Source organism: Taudactylus pleione, unplaced genomic scaffold, assembly GCF_031769625.1.
Source record: "Taudactylus pleione unplaced genomic scaffold, aTauple2 ptg000189l, whole genome shotgun sequence".
Classification (NCBI taxonomy): domain Eukaryota; kingdom Metazoa; phylum Chordata; class Amphibia; order Anura; family Myobatrachidae; genus Taudactylus; species Taudactylus pleione.
In genome coordinates, this window is record NW_028284591.1 from 8,448,438 (window position 1) to 8,464,500 (window position 16,063).

The following is a 16,063-nucleotide window of genomic DNA, read 5'->3' on the forward strand; positions in this document are numbered from 1 at the left end:
AAACACCGCGGCGGGCGCCTAGCATGACTAGAGATGCCTGGCCGGGGCCCTGGTACAGACACAATGGGCCTCAACACTGCGATGGAAACTCAATAAATCCAAGAGGTAAAAACCATGAACTGGTATTTTAGGTTTAAAGCACTAAATACAGGGTACTGCCCGACAGAATGTTTTAAAGACATTTGTTGTTTATGATGGGTCTTTAAAATGATTTTATTAGCGGAGGGAGAATAAGCGTAGCTTGTATAACGTGATTAAGCGCCACTTGTTAGCATCATTGCTTAATTCCTTTATTATCACTCCCTTGAGAACACAATTGAAATGACAGGTGTAAAATATGTATACAGTTACCGGTGATACAGTGTCAGTATGAAACAGGATAAAACGCAGGAGCGCCAATTTACGCTCCACTCCCATCTGTGTAGTCAGAGAGTTTCTACAGAGCCCAGATATACAGAGCTTCCAGCGACAACGCAGAAACTACAGAGGAAATATACAAGGCGATCCTATAAAACATCAGCCCAGGGATAAGCAGGAGGGCCCTGCCCCGTGAAGGTTGACACGGGGACTAGGATCAGGCGAGAGATTTCATGGTGGATAGGGGCCAACTTGGACTGTTTTCTCAGACAGCCTACTTACAGGATTATTCAATTTGCAGCGAAAAGTCTGCGCTGGACTTTTCGCTCCACATCGCTGATTTTCCTGGGATAAAGTATCGGGCGCGCGCCCGCTTTATCCCCGTATTCAATTAAAATGCTACGAAAACGGGACCCGGCGAAATAGGATTGACGAAAAAAAACGGGATTTACCTGGAATAAATTGTAGGACCCCCCTAAAGCTGTCGAAACATGGGGGATCACTATGGGTACCCTCGTTTTAACCTGCAAATGAAAGTCGGGGTTTTAAATAGAAGCGGCAGGTGTTTTTTTTCCGACATTGAAGAAGTGATGCAGAAGAGCACTTAGGTTATTTTTTTCCTTTTGTTAAGTGGTCCCATCAAATTTGGGGTAAATGAAAATGGGTACTAGCATATTTTTATGTCCCTAAAGTAATTTTAAAAAAAATTCTACAAAAAATGCACCTGCCGCTAATAATCTATTCTAGAAAACACGTGCCGCATACAGAATAGCCCTGAACCTATTTCCCTATTTTTAAACACTTTTTTCCATATTTTTTTTTCACCCCAATTTTTAAATACATTTTTTTGGGGTGTCCTTAATTTTTTTTTTTTTTTAACACAGTTATTTTTTAAATGACATTCCCAGGGTTGCAGGCTATTTTCTTTAAGCCTGCACCCCTAAACCCCAATTCTGCACTTTTTTTCGCCACCTATTCAGTGGTGAAAAGTTATCCCCGTTTTTTTTTTTTCAAAGACTTTTCGAATCTGCAAATATGGGGGTAATTGAAACCGGCGCCGAAAATTCCGAAATTTTTGCTCCAAATTGAATACCCCTGTTAGAGCGCAGTAACATAAACCGCCACCATCATGACTAGACTGGCTTCAGCGCAGCTCAAGTTGGCAGTTACCGCAATCCGAAGGACACTCGGCATCAAGGCTGCCCTAATTGGAATTGAGTAAGCACCAAGGAGATTAAGGCTTGAGGTCACTGGCGGCACAGAGAACCCATCAGATTGCGGCAAGTGCGCCATTCGTCCTTAATTAATGCTGAGGTAAGATTGCCGACTTCCTAATTCCTTTAGAAGTTTTTTTCGAACATGGGGTAAAAGCTTTGTGAGGTTTTTTTTTCCCCTTAATCATTTATGCACCATATTGGGGGAGCAACCGAAGAAGACTGGCGACATGTTTGGGTTGCGGATATGATGCAAATTGAGAAAAAAATAAATTGTCACCGCATGTAAAAGGTATAAACACAAACCCCCACCCCCAAGAGACTGCTTATAGCCTACGCTGAAAGCGATCAGAAAACTAGACCTAGTACATGAATCGGATGCTTTGGAGAGCTGCAAAATCCTCTCGTTATCCCAAATCTGACCAGCTTCCGTTTCCTACCACTTATTATAGACTGCAGGGGCAGCGTCGGGTGGTGCTGACCATGTGCCGTCTGCCAGGAAAACTAAACGGTAGCCGAAATACGTCTCTTACACAAACCGCAGCCAAGGTGGTAAACAGTCCAAGAATGACTGCAGAACGTCCGCTGGGAAATGCAGCTTCTCTCTCCCAGGAACCTTCAAAAACAAGGTGTTTAAAACTCATTTCAAGACCGAGCTAATACATGTATTTTATATCCCTTCCACAAACATTGGGCCCGATACAGTAGGGATCGCTACTGCGATCGCAATAGCCATTACGCACGCAGTCTGACTGCGAAGATATGCTAATGATTGCAATCGCAATGCCATAGGCAGTCTAACATAAGGGTGCCCACCTCACCTTACAGACATCCCTATACTTAGCAAAACCGCGAAACCATCGGTAACATAGAGCACCATCGCAGTCTCACGTGCACTTGCACAAGGGTCAGACCTTACTCAGAAATTGCTAACCTCATGGCACGCAGTGGAAGCCCGAGCTGCGTATGGCATCACAGTGGCTAATTTCTGCAGGCCCCTGTAACGGCGTTGAAACATACTGGCACGCCTGTGTTTTGCCGACCCCCCGTAAGCACTCCCAAACGGTAATTTCTGTCCATTCACTCTGCATTGGGTTGACGTAGTCCCGATCGCAGTGGACTATTCACGCACTGCGATGCAAACGCATGCGCAACAATCGGCCAATTGCGCTCGTAATCGCAGTTGCTATCGGTAGTGAATCAGGCCCATTGATCACTAAATGACACAAGATTGACGGATGAAGCGCCATATGTAGATCTCAGTGTGTGGGGGAAAACTTCCAAGTCATTAATATATACGAGAAAATACAGAAATATAATGGGTTAAAAAAAACAAGTTTGCCATTACCAACCTTCTGCTCTGCGGCGATTTGAGGAGACCGGCAATCGGCGTTTATGCCCCAATTTGCAGGTGGGGTTGGGAGGTATTTCTTTGGGTGGGGTGTCTGGAATTGGTACTGACCAGGAATCCAGCTGTATAATTACTTGTAGCCACCAGCCGGCAACACGGGGCCATTTACATTTATACATAGCCTATTATAGCGGCTGTAACTTGCTCTAGGTCAAATCTTATAGATAGTGCACAAAGTGCAGGTGACGCAGAAGTGGATTTTATGTAATTACAACGTCAGCAAGAGCAGCTGATGTAAGAAAAACACAAATACATACAAACACCAAAATACTGGGAGGCTGATTGGCTGCTGACATAGGATGTGAATTGTGAGCAAGCGAGCGTCAGCAAGCGATTGTAACAGCGCGACAGAACCCGTGCGCAGAACCAGAGAGACTATAGACCAGTGTTGGCTAACCTTGACACTCCAGCTGTTATGGAACTACATAACCCAGCATGCACTGCTACAGTTTTGCTACTAGGGCATGCTGGGATATATAGTTCCACAACAGCTGGAATGTCAAGGTTAGCCAACACTGCTATAGACTGTATGCTCCCCTGTAGCAGTGACCGATGGGGATAATGAAGAACATTACAGGCCTGAGTCAGAGGTAGGCGCTCTGTCGAACCAAGCGACCAATGTTTTAATTCCGCGCATGCGTCCAAGTCACGCTGTGCGTGAGTCCTAATAGTTACCGCCAAAAGCCGCAGATGAACTTGGACCCAAAGACCGGCCACTTCTGTAGGAGTTTCTGGGTGGCACCGGGGAGCAGCTAGCCAGACGCGGGCGTTTCCCGATCAGAGGCCTTTGCTGCAGTTGCTCCGATTTTGGTGGTCATGTTCTGCGCCTCCTTAGGGCTGATACAATGTTCGATGGTGCGACCGATATGCGGCCAATGGTGCGTCCTAATATGCACATCAGCAAATTAGCGTCTCACTCAGCCTGTGGTCTGCGCTGATCCCATTCGGCTGCGGCATTAGCATAAAGACGCAGCCGCGCTGCGGAACAAGTCACGGACGCATGAGCGCTCGCCTCTGAATCAGGCCCTATCTGTACGGCACGGTGTAATATTGTGGCGCTATATAAAAACAACGGATCGGGACAACACACAGACGTATTTTGATTTTAGGAATCTAAATGGAGTATTACATAACTCCCACAATCCGTGGCCATGTCAGTACAGGGAGACCAGCGTTACACAGGCAGGAGAGGATTGAGCGGATTACCGATGCCATGGATTGCTGGTCTGATCCCAGCAAGTGTCAGGCTCTCACCTTTCTCCGAGCAGCGGAATGTGCGTGTGATCAGCGGGGGAAGGGGAGGGGGGAAGGGGTCCGGCTTATTCCATCCTGTGGGTCAGTGGGAAACGCTCTCTGTCCTGGTGCCTGACATATCTACAAGACATACACAGCATGCGTCAGATACAAGTCATATTATACAGCCAGCGTTCACCTGTAAAACTACAATGTAAAATAAGATCGAAGATTCAGGGGTCTGGTTACTAAGCAGTGTTAGGAGACAGAGTGAAAAGTGATAAGAAAGTGATAAGGTGCCAGCCAATCAGCTCCCAACTGTCATTTTTCAAACACAGCCTGTGAGATGACAGTTGGGAGCTGATTGGCTGGTACCTTATCACTTTTCACTCTGTCTCCTAACACTGCTTAGTAAATAGACCCCTCAGTGTAACATTTATTACCATGTAAAACATACGGTATTATAAATTCTATGAGTCATTTGTGCTGTGGGCTGTAATTACAATTACAGGTATGGAAGCTCATCTCCAGAGAGCTGTCGTCGCTCACAGATACGGATAGAATCGCCGCAGAGCAAAGGAATAGCTGGAGAGATGTGAGCGGAAGTATAGTGGATATGTTGCCTTCGTTCTAGAGGAATAAAACAAATTCTTATTTGGAATCCTTAAATCCCCAGCATGGTGGATAACAGATCCCCTAGTGGCGGAATGCTAAAAACACGTCTTTATGAAGTCATTAGTGCAATCTGCGTTGCGCGCACTGCCAATGTCGAATGTAATGGAGCTAAATTTTTGTTCTGTGCATGCGTCCAGGTAGCGTGCGCACAGAGGCGGACTTGCGATTGATGCAACCAGAGACACTTGGTCTCCTAAATGCGTTGAAAAGTTAGTGGGCGTTCCTGGGCAGTGGCTGGGGGGGTGGGCTTAGCAGACGCACGGAGGGTCCTCGGCAGCGCGGTTATTTCACTTTGAAGCTGAGCTCCGTGGCGGGATGCGGTGATGGTGCCGGCAAACGGGATCCCGGACGTTGTTAATATGCCGATGCCGGAATCCAGACGCCCGTCAGAATGTCAATGCCGCCATCCCGAAGAGATCAGAATACCGACGTCAGTATCCTGACCACCGACATCCCGAAGGCATGTATGCGGGCAAGTATGACTGTTAGCCCGGGGATAGGGGGGGGTTAGGTTTAGGGACCTCCTGGGGTGGGTAAGGGTTAGGCACCAACCAGGGAAGGGGGGTTAGGGTTAAGCTGCGGAGAGGGGGCTTAGGCACCACCTTGGGGGAGGGTTAGCAGGGGGAGAGGGGGAGGGCTAGTCTACTTACTGGCCCCCGTCGGTATGTTGAATATCAGGAAATCATACACATTCCTCCGTGGCTGTTAAGAGTTCAGCAACGCTCATAGACTGCTCTTTGGAAGTTTGCAGCACAGCATCCGTGGGCACCGGGGAGTTCCGCAGATGCGCCCCGCGTCACATGACAAGTGAAGCATAGGACTGCACAGCCTGCAGCACCGAGCTCTACAGTGAGGTCATTACCACTCAGACCTGCCGCAAGGCATTTTTTGACTTGGGGGAAACTATAGTGTGTGATTATGAATTATGAGGACTGCTTTGGAGAATAATTATGAAATAAATACAAAAGGGGTTAAATAAAAAGCAGTGGGTCCATGTACACCTATAAATGCATTCTGGGCCTGATTCAGCAAAGAACGCAATTGCTAATACGCAGGCAATTGGCCGATTGTTGCGTACTGCGCATACATTGCAGTGCAAGCACCGGCCGCTGCGATCGGTACTGCGATCTTCGTGACTGTGCAGACCCTTCGCAGTGTGATTGACAGGAAGTGGTCAGCGAAACGTGGGCGTCCCAGTGCGACTGAACGCTGTTGCAGGGGCGTGCGTAAATTATCCACTGCGATGTCGTACGCAGCCTGAGTATTCATAGTATGCGAGGAAGTTAGCAATTCCTGAGAAGGTCAGGGTAAGTGTGCGTGAGGCTGCGATGGTACAAGATAGTACCGATGGTTTTGCAGTCTTGCTAAGGATTACGGATGTGTGTAAGGTAAAGCGGGCGTCCTTGTCTAGTGCTGCGACGGCATAGCGATCACAAAGGATAAGCATACTATCGCAGTTCACCTGTGTGCGTAATCGCAATTGCATTCGCAGTTGCGATCAGTAGTGAATCAGGCCCTCCGATAACCGTTTGAGCTTTAGAAAACACATTGGCCCTCATTCAGAGCCGCTCGTAAGCGGCCGCTCATTCGTTATGAGCGATGTTCGCTCATCTGCGCATGCGTAGTTTTTAATACGCATGCGCGAACCAGTCAGTGCGGCCGAAAATCGTTTGTTCGCTAAATAGCGAATGCCTGCTAATATGAGTTACAGAATGAGGCGTATGTGGGTGGTAACAGGGGAAGGTGCTTGAAAACAGGGAGTGGAATTCAGAACGCAGGCGTGCTTAAAGGTCAAAACGGGCGTTTTAAGGGTGTGCATAATTAATACAGCAGCGTCATTGACCACGTCACTTGGTTATTTTATAGTCAGAACTGCTCGCAAGATAGCGGTAGGAAAAACCAACCACAAGAATAGCGAGCAGTTCATACGCTGTTCGATGTACTCGATTAATCTAATAGCGGACATGACGTATGGTGCGAGCGGCCAGGGGGCGTACTTTTCAAAATTACGACCGCAAGTTTTGTTCGCTCGTTCAGACATAGAGGCGTGAACAGACCGCAAAGAGCGAACGGTTCATTTGAATAGCCACCCCTTTTTCCAGAACGAACGACCGCAAATAGCGTCTAGCTCTGAATCAGGGCCATTGTGTCAAAAAATGTTACCCTTCAGAATTAAAATGTGCGCGCCGCGCCCCAGTGGTCAGCACCCTGCCCAAAACAATCCTACGTGTTATGGGAGGGTCACGGGCTGAAATCGGCTGCGCACACGAACGCTCGCGCAATAGGCCTTACTCGGGCGGAGAAAATGCACCTGCCATCGTGCGACCGTAGTTGCACCTTCCGTGGCTTAAGATGCACCAAGTGATATATCAGCGTCTCCGTCCTTGCACATTTGGAAGCGCTGAAGGGCATTGTAGCGCCATTTGCATCAAGTCGCAGACAGGTGACTGCCAATAAACGTAGATACGGGGCGCGGCTGCGTTTAACTAAGAATCAGCCCCGTACAGTCCACATTTACAAGAAAGGCACAGAGAGCAACGTATCAGAGGCGAAGCCCCAGAGAAGTGTTACTGTAAGTTCCTTATAAGCTCATTCATCATGCAGTAAATATTACATGCGAACCAATAACCCTAAACCACATAACTCTGTTACATTTACTGTGTTACAACTGTGCAGTTACTTTATCTTTTTATAAGTCAGCATTAAGTCGCCCTCTGGGTGGCTATGAATATTCATTAGTATTAATGAGTTGGTGAACAGCCCATGTACTGGCAGGTGCGCGCCCAATGCGCTGCTATGAGACATCCAGTGACCTCCAACTGCCAGCTTCCTGCTCACCAGCTTTACCTAACTAGGGGCACTACTAGCATTACAATGTCACTCATGTCAGTGGGGAGAAGGCCGAAAGAGTTTCATTTACTGTTTAACTAGGTGATCATATAGCTTTACCTCTTCACCTAACACCAAAACGTATATTTTCGGACGGTGTACTCTCCTAACAAGTTCACTGGAAGCCGTCACTGACAAGCCATGAGCAGGATTCAATTAATAGGATCTATCAGCAGCAATTCAGTCTAGACTGTCTCTTTACTAAGGACTCTTTGTAGGTTTAACATCAAAGGGCCGTATTCAATTAGAAGAAAAGCAGAGATCCGCGAAAAAGTATCTCCGTATTCAATTCCAAAAATACTTTTCGCGTACGCGCAAAGTCAATGCGATGTAATACGCGGAAAAGATTTGCCTCTGAATAGCTGGAGAAAAGTGCATTTTTTATTTTGGGGTGCAAAGGTGGGGGGTACCACTCAATCCATGGGGAAGCCCCCCCCCAAAGGATTGCTGTCAAAAAATCCTTTAAAAAAAAAAGCGAGGAACACCCCTTGGGGTACAAACATAAAAAAGTTGCAAAATAGACTTTTGGGGGGTCTGCAAGTATGGGGGAGGTGGTTTTTTTATTGCAGGTTCTTGCTTCAGGTGCATTTTTAACGTTTTTTAAAAATTCACTTTAGCGACTTAAAACTATGCTAGCACCCATTTTCATGTACCCCAAATTTGACAGAACTAACTTATTTTCTCAAAAAAAACAAAAACTGCTTAATGCTATTCTTCACCAAGACACTAAGTAGAAGCAATTGACACAACTTAAGTACCCCAAATAGCTTTATTAGGGCTATTCAGGCCCATCTAGATTGATCCCCAATGTTAGTGCATCTTTTTGGGGGTGTCAGGCTGGTTTCCCAAATTCTGACGGCACTTTTCGCCTGTTTCACATTCGCCGGGATGCCTTTTCGCGTCTTTTGGAATTGAATCCGGCAAATAGCGGGGGGCACGCGCGAAAATAATTTGCGGTCAAAGCGCGATATCGGCGAAAAGTATGGCATGCGAAACTTTTCCGTGGCTGCGAAACTAATTGATTACCACCCATAGTTGTATGAGGGAACCCAAGAAACTATAACTGATCTCACTCATAGGTCAGAAAGTCGTAGATATAAAAGGAGTTGCTATATCAGAATGAAGTAATATAATGAAGAGAATGAACTTTAGACAACGGTATAAATAAATCATTAGTGAATAAGTGAATTCAGTTTATTTAGGTTTCCCCATGTAGCCAATAGGAGGATGATGCCAGGGGGTCACTCCCCAGGGATCCCTGCCATTCCTGAAGCCTGTGCCATTTATCCAAGTGCAACCTATGCAGCCTGAATGCTCAGCTCAGCAGTCCGGGAGTCAAGTCAAAGGCCAGGCGGGTAGCCCAGGAGCAGAGTGGTGGGGAGCAGTGCGGCCAGGGAGGGAAGACCCTCCCCCCTTGTTGCTGCATGGGGAGGTGGTAGGAAAACGAATGCTAAACAATTCACACTCCTCTACAGAAGTTTAATTTAAAGAATTTCAGCAAGGGCAATAATATGAACCAGTTCTACCATTAACAAATTGAGTTTGTCAAAGCAAAAATGCTAAAAAAATATGTAACAAGGATATATTGCATTGTAACAAATGTGTACTTTCCTATTGCGGCTAGTGACCCTAGTCACGAGGCGAAGATACACACTACTACACTTTCGTGCTGTGGTGCCATTAAAGAGAAACTGAAGATATAATGATGTACAGATGTGTCCACATACATCTATGCTCCATGCGCTACAAGTCGCGGGAGCTCTGTGTGCCTCGGTAGCGCCAAGTGTCTTCTGTGCATCTTTTTACCTTAAAATACGTCTTATTCGCACAGTGATGTGAATAGCTAGCACAAGCAGCTTCTGCTGATTAAAATGATATGCAGCATGCCTATGTTCTGTGTGCACCTGCAGGTGTTTCTGCATGCGAAATGCTACGTAACAGGGTCAGCAGATACACCCGCAGGCGCACAGAGAACATAGGCAAAAGTAGTACAAAAAGACGCTCGGAGCTACAGTGTCATGCCACGGCATGGTGCAACTTGAAGGGCTGTTTAAGGTGCAAGGAGGCTAGATGTACGAGGACACATCTGTAGTATGTACATTCTTTTGCAGCTAGCAGTGGCATCTGAACAGTTTCTGGTGACTGCATCACCAAGAGAGGTAAATCCCACTGCTGCCACCAATATCTGCGACCAGATGAACTCACTTGTTTGTTCCATGCCCAACACACATTACTGGTCTGAGATACACTTTGCTCTAGTCCAGTGGTTCTCAAACTCGGTCCTCAGGACCCCCCACACAGTTCACGTTTTGCAGATCACCCAGCATGTGCACAAGTGTAATCATTACTCACTGACACATTTTAAAAGGTCCACAGGTGGAGCTAATTATTTCACTTGATTCAGTGTGGAGACCTGGAAAACATGCACTGTTTGGGGTCCTGAAGACCGAGTATGAGAACCTGTGCTCTAGTCTCTGTAGCATTGAGGATGGGGGGGGGGTTTGAGGGCTAGCTCTCCCAGACCCCCAGTGTTCATTAACAGGTATGCCTGCATAGTGGCTTGGCTGGAGCCATTTGCAGCCTTGGACACTAAGCTCCAGGCTTTAGTGGCTCTACACTAACACTGGGCTTAGGCCCTGATTCAGAGCCGGACGCTCACCACCCACAGCATATACGAGCATGCAGGATGATGGTCGCGATGGTCTTGACCATCGCGACCATCGAAACTGCGAGCAGAGGCCTGCGGTTGAGTTTTTCAACCGCAAGGCCAGGAGTGATTTTGGCTCTATCAGAGCCAAAATCACTCCCACTGACATCACTAGTGATGTCAGTGGGGCCGGCTTCAGACAGTAGGTGTTCCCTTGGGAACGCCTCCGTCTGGCAGGCACGCCCACCAAAGGGGGCGTGCTGTCAGTCAACATCGACAGCACGCCCCCTTTGATGAGACACTCCGAGCGAAGGAAAGTCCTTCGCTCGTAGGGTGTCGCGCATGCGCACGACGGAGCTCCCTCCGTCGTGCGCATGCGCAATGCGGACCACCGACCCACTTGCGAGCGGACAGCCGCTCGCGAGTGGGTCTGAATGAGGGCCTTAGTGTATTACCAATGGTGCAAGTATATATTATAGATTTTAAATTAATTTACATATTTAATGTGTTCAAGTACATCTGCGCTTACTTTTCCAGATGGTCTAGGGCATGGGTAGGCAATAAATGGCCCTCCAGCTGTTGTGGAACTACACATCTCAGCATGCCCTGTCACATTTTTACTATCAGAACATGCTAAAACTGTAGCAGGACATGCTGGGATGTGTAGTTCCACAACAGCTGTAGAGCCGCTTATTGCCCACCACTGGTCCAGGGATATCTGGAGTTCTCCCCATGCTGCAAAGAACCGCAGTGTCTTCCCATGCAGCCTCCTGAGTCCGAGTAAGTTTTGGGAGAGCAGAACATCACATCCAACCAATTGTAATACTTAAGCTCATCAAGTCACAAGCTTGGTAGCAACGAGACTGCTGCTTGGGAAACCGGTCAGCACAAATTCGGCTAGAGGAGGTGATTAGGTCCCCCAGCAGAATCCTGGAAGTTTTGGAGGAGTCTCCTTCCCCCTTTTCAACCTTCCAGGCAACAGAGAAGTGGCCAACTCTCCAGGTGCTCTAATGCTCAGAGGAATGATCACCCCCACTGACCAATGGGGGCCATGGCAAAAAGCACACGCACATAGGCTAGCCAGATACCAGCTTAACCTCTGCGGTATTGTTTGTTGAAACTGGATGAAAAGGGGCTCTGTAAGCTCTGAATATAGGTCTTTTGAACATCTAGAGGAGTGAAGAACATCTGTATGAGGTGTAAACTGTCCTTTACAGTTGTGTCCTTATACACTATGGCTTCAGTTGCACCAAATAAATCCTCTTAGTGCGCCAGGTCCCGGGCGTCTTGGCCGAGCAGAGCATCTTTTTCATTCAAAATGTGCATCTCATTTGCATAAATAAAACAACTGAAAGCACCAAAACTACTTTGCTAGACTGCACTGACCAATGTGACGTGTGACATTTGTACATCTGTGTGCGACTGATTGGTAATCAATATAAGGGGCACGATGCAGCGACCGCGGCTTTTTCTTACGCCAAGTTCCACTGTGCCTCATCTGCAACTTAGTACACGTGTAATACCGGTTACAGTCGCTGCTCAGCGTCTCTATTACACCAAGAGGCGCTTATTACTGCAACGCATATAAGACACGATGTCAAGAAAAACATGGCATGCTACACCTATCGGTGCGTCTCAGTTGGGCCGGGAGTCTTAAGCCATATGGGGTATAGATGCTAGGGGATATATTTATTAAAGCTTCGAAAAAAAAAAGTGGAAGTATTGCCCATAGCAACCAATCAGATTATAGCGATCATTTCTCTATTGCATTCTAGAAAATGATAGACAGAATCTGGTTGCTATGGGCAACGCCACCATAGAAGCTTTAGTAAATCTTTATTTGGAGCTAAACAAACAAACAACTACCTGCTTCAAGACTTTGTCATCTACTTGTATCTTATGATCACCACAATAGAGCAAAACGCTGTTCCATTCTCCGGCTGACCTGGGTTGAGCCCAGCGTTTCCAAGCTCACACCCTCTGCCAGCTGCCAAGCGCAGACTTATACCCCTTTTACACCGGAGCTAAAACCCAGGTTTTTGAAGGGTTAACCCGGGCAGCTCCCTGGTGTAAAAGGGGAGAGAGTTGGATCGCTGGGTCGAGTAACCCGGCAATCCAACCCAGGTAACTAGCAGGGTTTAACACTGTCGTAGCCCGTGAAACCCAGCTGTCAGAACAGCGCACTCCGGGTCACGATGACCTGGAGTGTGCTGCTAGCCGGCCGATTGGTCCGGCTTCAGTGGTGCTTGGAGATGACGTCATCTCCAAGTGACCACTTTCACTCCGCAAAAGCCGGGTCTATGCAGACCCAACTCTGCGGTGTGAGCGGCGCTGACTCGGGAATATCCTGAGTCGGCGCCGGCAAAATTCCGGGTCTGATCCGGATAGGAACTTTGGAGCTTATTCAGAGGCGGCCGTACGGTCTACGACCGCACAGCCGCCTCGATGTTTTGCCAGTGCGCATGTGCACGAGGGAGCCGGCTCCCTCGTGCGCATGCGTGAGAATGTTGATTGACAGCGCGTCCCGTTTGGAAGGCGGGCCGGGGGGGTGGCAGCCCAAACGGAGGCGTTCCTATGGGAACGCCTGACGTTTGGGGGAGGCCAGAAGCTCTCCGGGGCTTACGACAAGGGAGACCCTACCCTAGGGTCTTGTCGTAAGCCCGGGTGGTCGCGATGGTCAGAGATCATCGCGACCATCACCCGAGCGGTCGTTAGAGCTGTGGGTGTTAACCCACAGCCTAACAACCGCAACAGAGGCGGGCGGTCAGGATGCAAGTGGCCGCCCAGTTTCTGAGCGACCGCTTGCATCCTCCGACCGCCTCTGAATGAGGCCCTTTGTTCCAACTTCACGTCAGACCCGGAATTTAGGTGGAAAAGGGGTATTATTCATATTGAGGCACAAGCGGGAATTAACCAACGCCAACCAGGAAGTGCAGCAGCAGTATGACCCACACATATACAGAATGAGGCGGTTGCCGGTGTCAATGGTAGGAGCCTGCGTGGAACTAGCAGTGCCAGGTGTCTGTGCAGGAGCCTCCTAAGACACAGTGATAGGAGTCAGTAACAGGCGGTTACTGGCTGTGAAAGGGAATCCCTAGACCATAGGATTGGTGAGATAAGCCCACTCAGGTTGCTCAAGGAAGAGTAACCACCATCTATGTACAGCAAACCTGTGATCACCTAGCGGAGTACCTGGGTCATCCTGTCACACCTACTCTCTCAGAATGTCTGTGTGACCCACAATTCCCAGATCACTGGGATAACAGACCAGCCTTCTGGATTATTGAGGAATTACATTATTTGCATTGAACCGCATCAACATCCCTTGTACGGAAGGGGTTAGGGAGCGTCGATTCCAAATTGCGATTCCATACCTCTTCCATCCTCCACCAAGATATGCCCCTTGAGGACCTCCAGGAAGGGGAGACTTATAAAGTAGGTACAGCCAGCAAGTATGAACTCATGACAGCCACTCTGTGCTCCACAGAAGATGATGCTGAGCCCGCGTTCAGGACATCAGGAAGGGGAATGGTGATCAGCAGGGCTGATGGTGAACAGCTTCCACTTGTTAACAAGCATGAGAGCAACAGTTCACCTTCATTCCATAAGTGTTGCTACAAGTCGCACAGAGGTATATAGAGCCGGTGGGGGAGCAGAATTGGACACAGGATTTCATCCCTACCCTGGCAAATGACGGCTAATGAATAGAGTAGTAATGTGCTGGCTCCAGTGATTCAGAGGAAACCAATATCACAGAGGCTGAAAATAAACCTCTGGCCAGGAAACACCTTGCGCTTCCCTCAGCATTTTCCTTTAGTTCTAGCTACAGCCAGCAAAGCCAAGATCTGCAGGCGGCCAGCCCCGGTGAGCCCCGGAGACCAGGCTGAGTCTGCTTGCTCCTATTTGGGCCGGATTCGAAGCCGCACTCAATCTCAGCGTTCACGTAGTTCAGCGTTTTGGGGTTTTTTTGCACGTGCACGAAAATTCCTAAAAACTCCTGTTGTGATCGAGACAAACGCTAATCAGAAACATTGAGGGAGAGCGATGGGCGCTGACTGGGAGGTGGCTAGCAATGCACGCGAAGATGGCCCGCTCAGTGGGCGTGTTAATGAAAGCCTCTGCGTACGCAGACGCACAGACGCAGGCATAGGTGGCCACGGCCAGACCCAAGAACTGCACCTGCCATAGGGCTGGGGCGAGTTTTGATTGTAAGACAGATGGTGGCGTCTAAGGATACCCCCAATCAGCATTACTGTGCACACAGAGGAGCGCCTCAGTACTACCAGACTCAGCCACACGGATGTACGCACGGGAAGACGTTTGTACTTTGTAGTGACATTTGCATAAACTCGCAGACGGGCGACCGCACACAGACACTGCTGCGTGCAGCCTCACAATCAGGCCCATTATAAGTAATGACACCAATACCAACACAACTGTGACACTACAGCACCAATATGCACCAAGCACCGCCCCATATATCCCATGATATCTGTGCAGGGTATTCAAATCGGGAAACCGGCTGACGTAAGCCTGACAGCCGGCTTCCCGATTGCTTTATTCCGGCGAGGGTTAAATGACAGGCGTCAAAATCTAGACACCTGTCATTTTACCGATGCGGGAGACCGGCCCCCGGCATCCCGATCGAAGGAATGCCGGGCGCCGCGAGCGGACGGCCGCGGGGGGGAGGGGGGGGGAGGGTTAGTAGGTTTAGGGCTCCCGGGAGGGACTTAGGGTTAGGCACCTCCCCGGGAGGGTTAGGGTTAGGCTAGGGGAAGGGGGGGGGTTAGGGTTAGGCACCCCCGGGGGGGACTTAGGTTTAGGCAGCGGGGGAAGGGGGGGGTTAGGGTTAGGCACAGGGGGAAGGTTAGGGTTACGCACGAGGGTTAGGGGGTTTAGGTTAGTTTGTACTTACCTAGGGACGATCGGTATTTCCAACTGCCGCTGCCAGGATCTCTGCATCTGTCGGACCGACACTGCCGGGAATCGAACTGCCGGCCATGCGTCAGCCGGTATTTCATACCAATTCCCTGTACAGAGCTATGTACAGGCCAAAGGCATCACAGATACCCTATTGCATGTGTAGCGCTCTATCATAGCCCCTGAATGGCCATGTGACCTCAGAGGCGGGGTTTCGCAGCAGAAGCGCGGTTCTATAGTCCCAACACCGCTATACACAGAATCTCCTGTTACAATACTGCACAATGCAACACATTTCATAGAAACATAGAATTTGACGGCAGATAAGAACCACTTGCCCCATCTAGTCTGCTCCATTTTTAAACATATTGCTACCTCAACCATTATTGATCCTTACTTCTTCTGAAGGACATCCTCATGTCTATCCCATGCATGTTTAAATTGCTCTACTGTCTTAGCCTCTACCACCTCTGATGGGAGGCTATTCCACTTCATACAAGTGCTGTGCTCTGATGGGTCTTTTCCGATGTTTGGCGATATAATATACCATGAGGAGAAGCAGTGACTTCTGCACATGCCCACACTGGCTTTCTCATTGGCACGAGCGTACTATCGATGGCTCAAACCATACAACGTTTCACAAACGATAGTTACAGGTCATTGTTAGGCGTTCAACTATGGCGGCAAAATGGAACCATCCAACGACGCCCTTTCCGA

The 16,063-nt window shown here is 48.6% G+C and overlaps 1 protein-coding gene across 2 annotated transcripts in view; it reads right to left on the minus strand.

Annotated features, from left to right (window-relative positions):
• The window catches only part of CTIF (cap binding complex dependent translation initiation factor), a 290,112-nt gene that overhangs the window by 242,817 nt on the left and 31,232 nt on the right, over positions 1 to 16,063 (minus strand). Inside the window, exon 2 of one of the 2 annotated variants that reach the window (XM_088476542.1) lies at positions 4,237 to 4,356. The exons of the other annotated variant lie outside the window; for it this stretch is intronic. The gene's annotated coding sequence lies outside the window, so the exon portion shown is untranslated. The remainder of the gene's footprint in view (positions 1 to 4,236; positions 4,357 to 16,063) is intronic. 2 annotated transcript variants of the gene reach the window in all.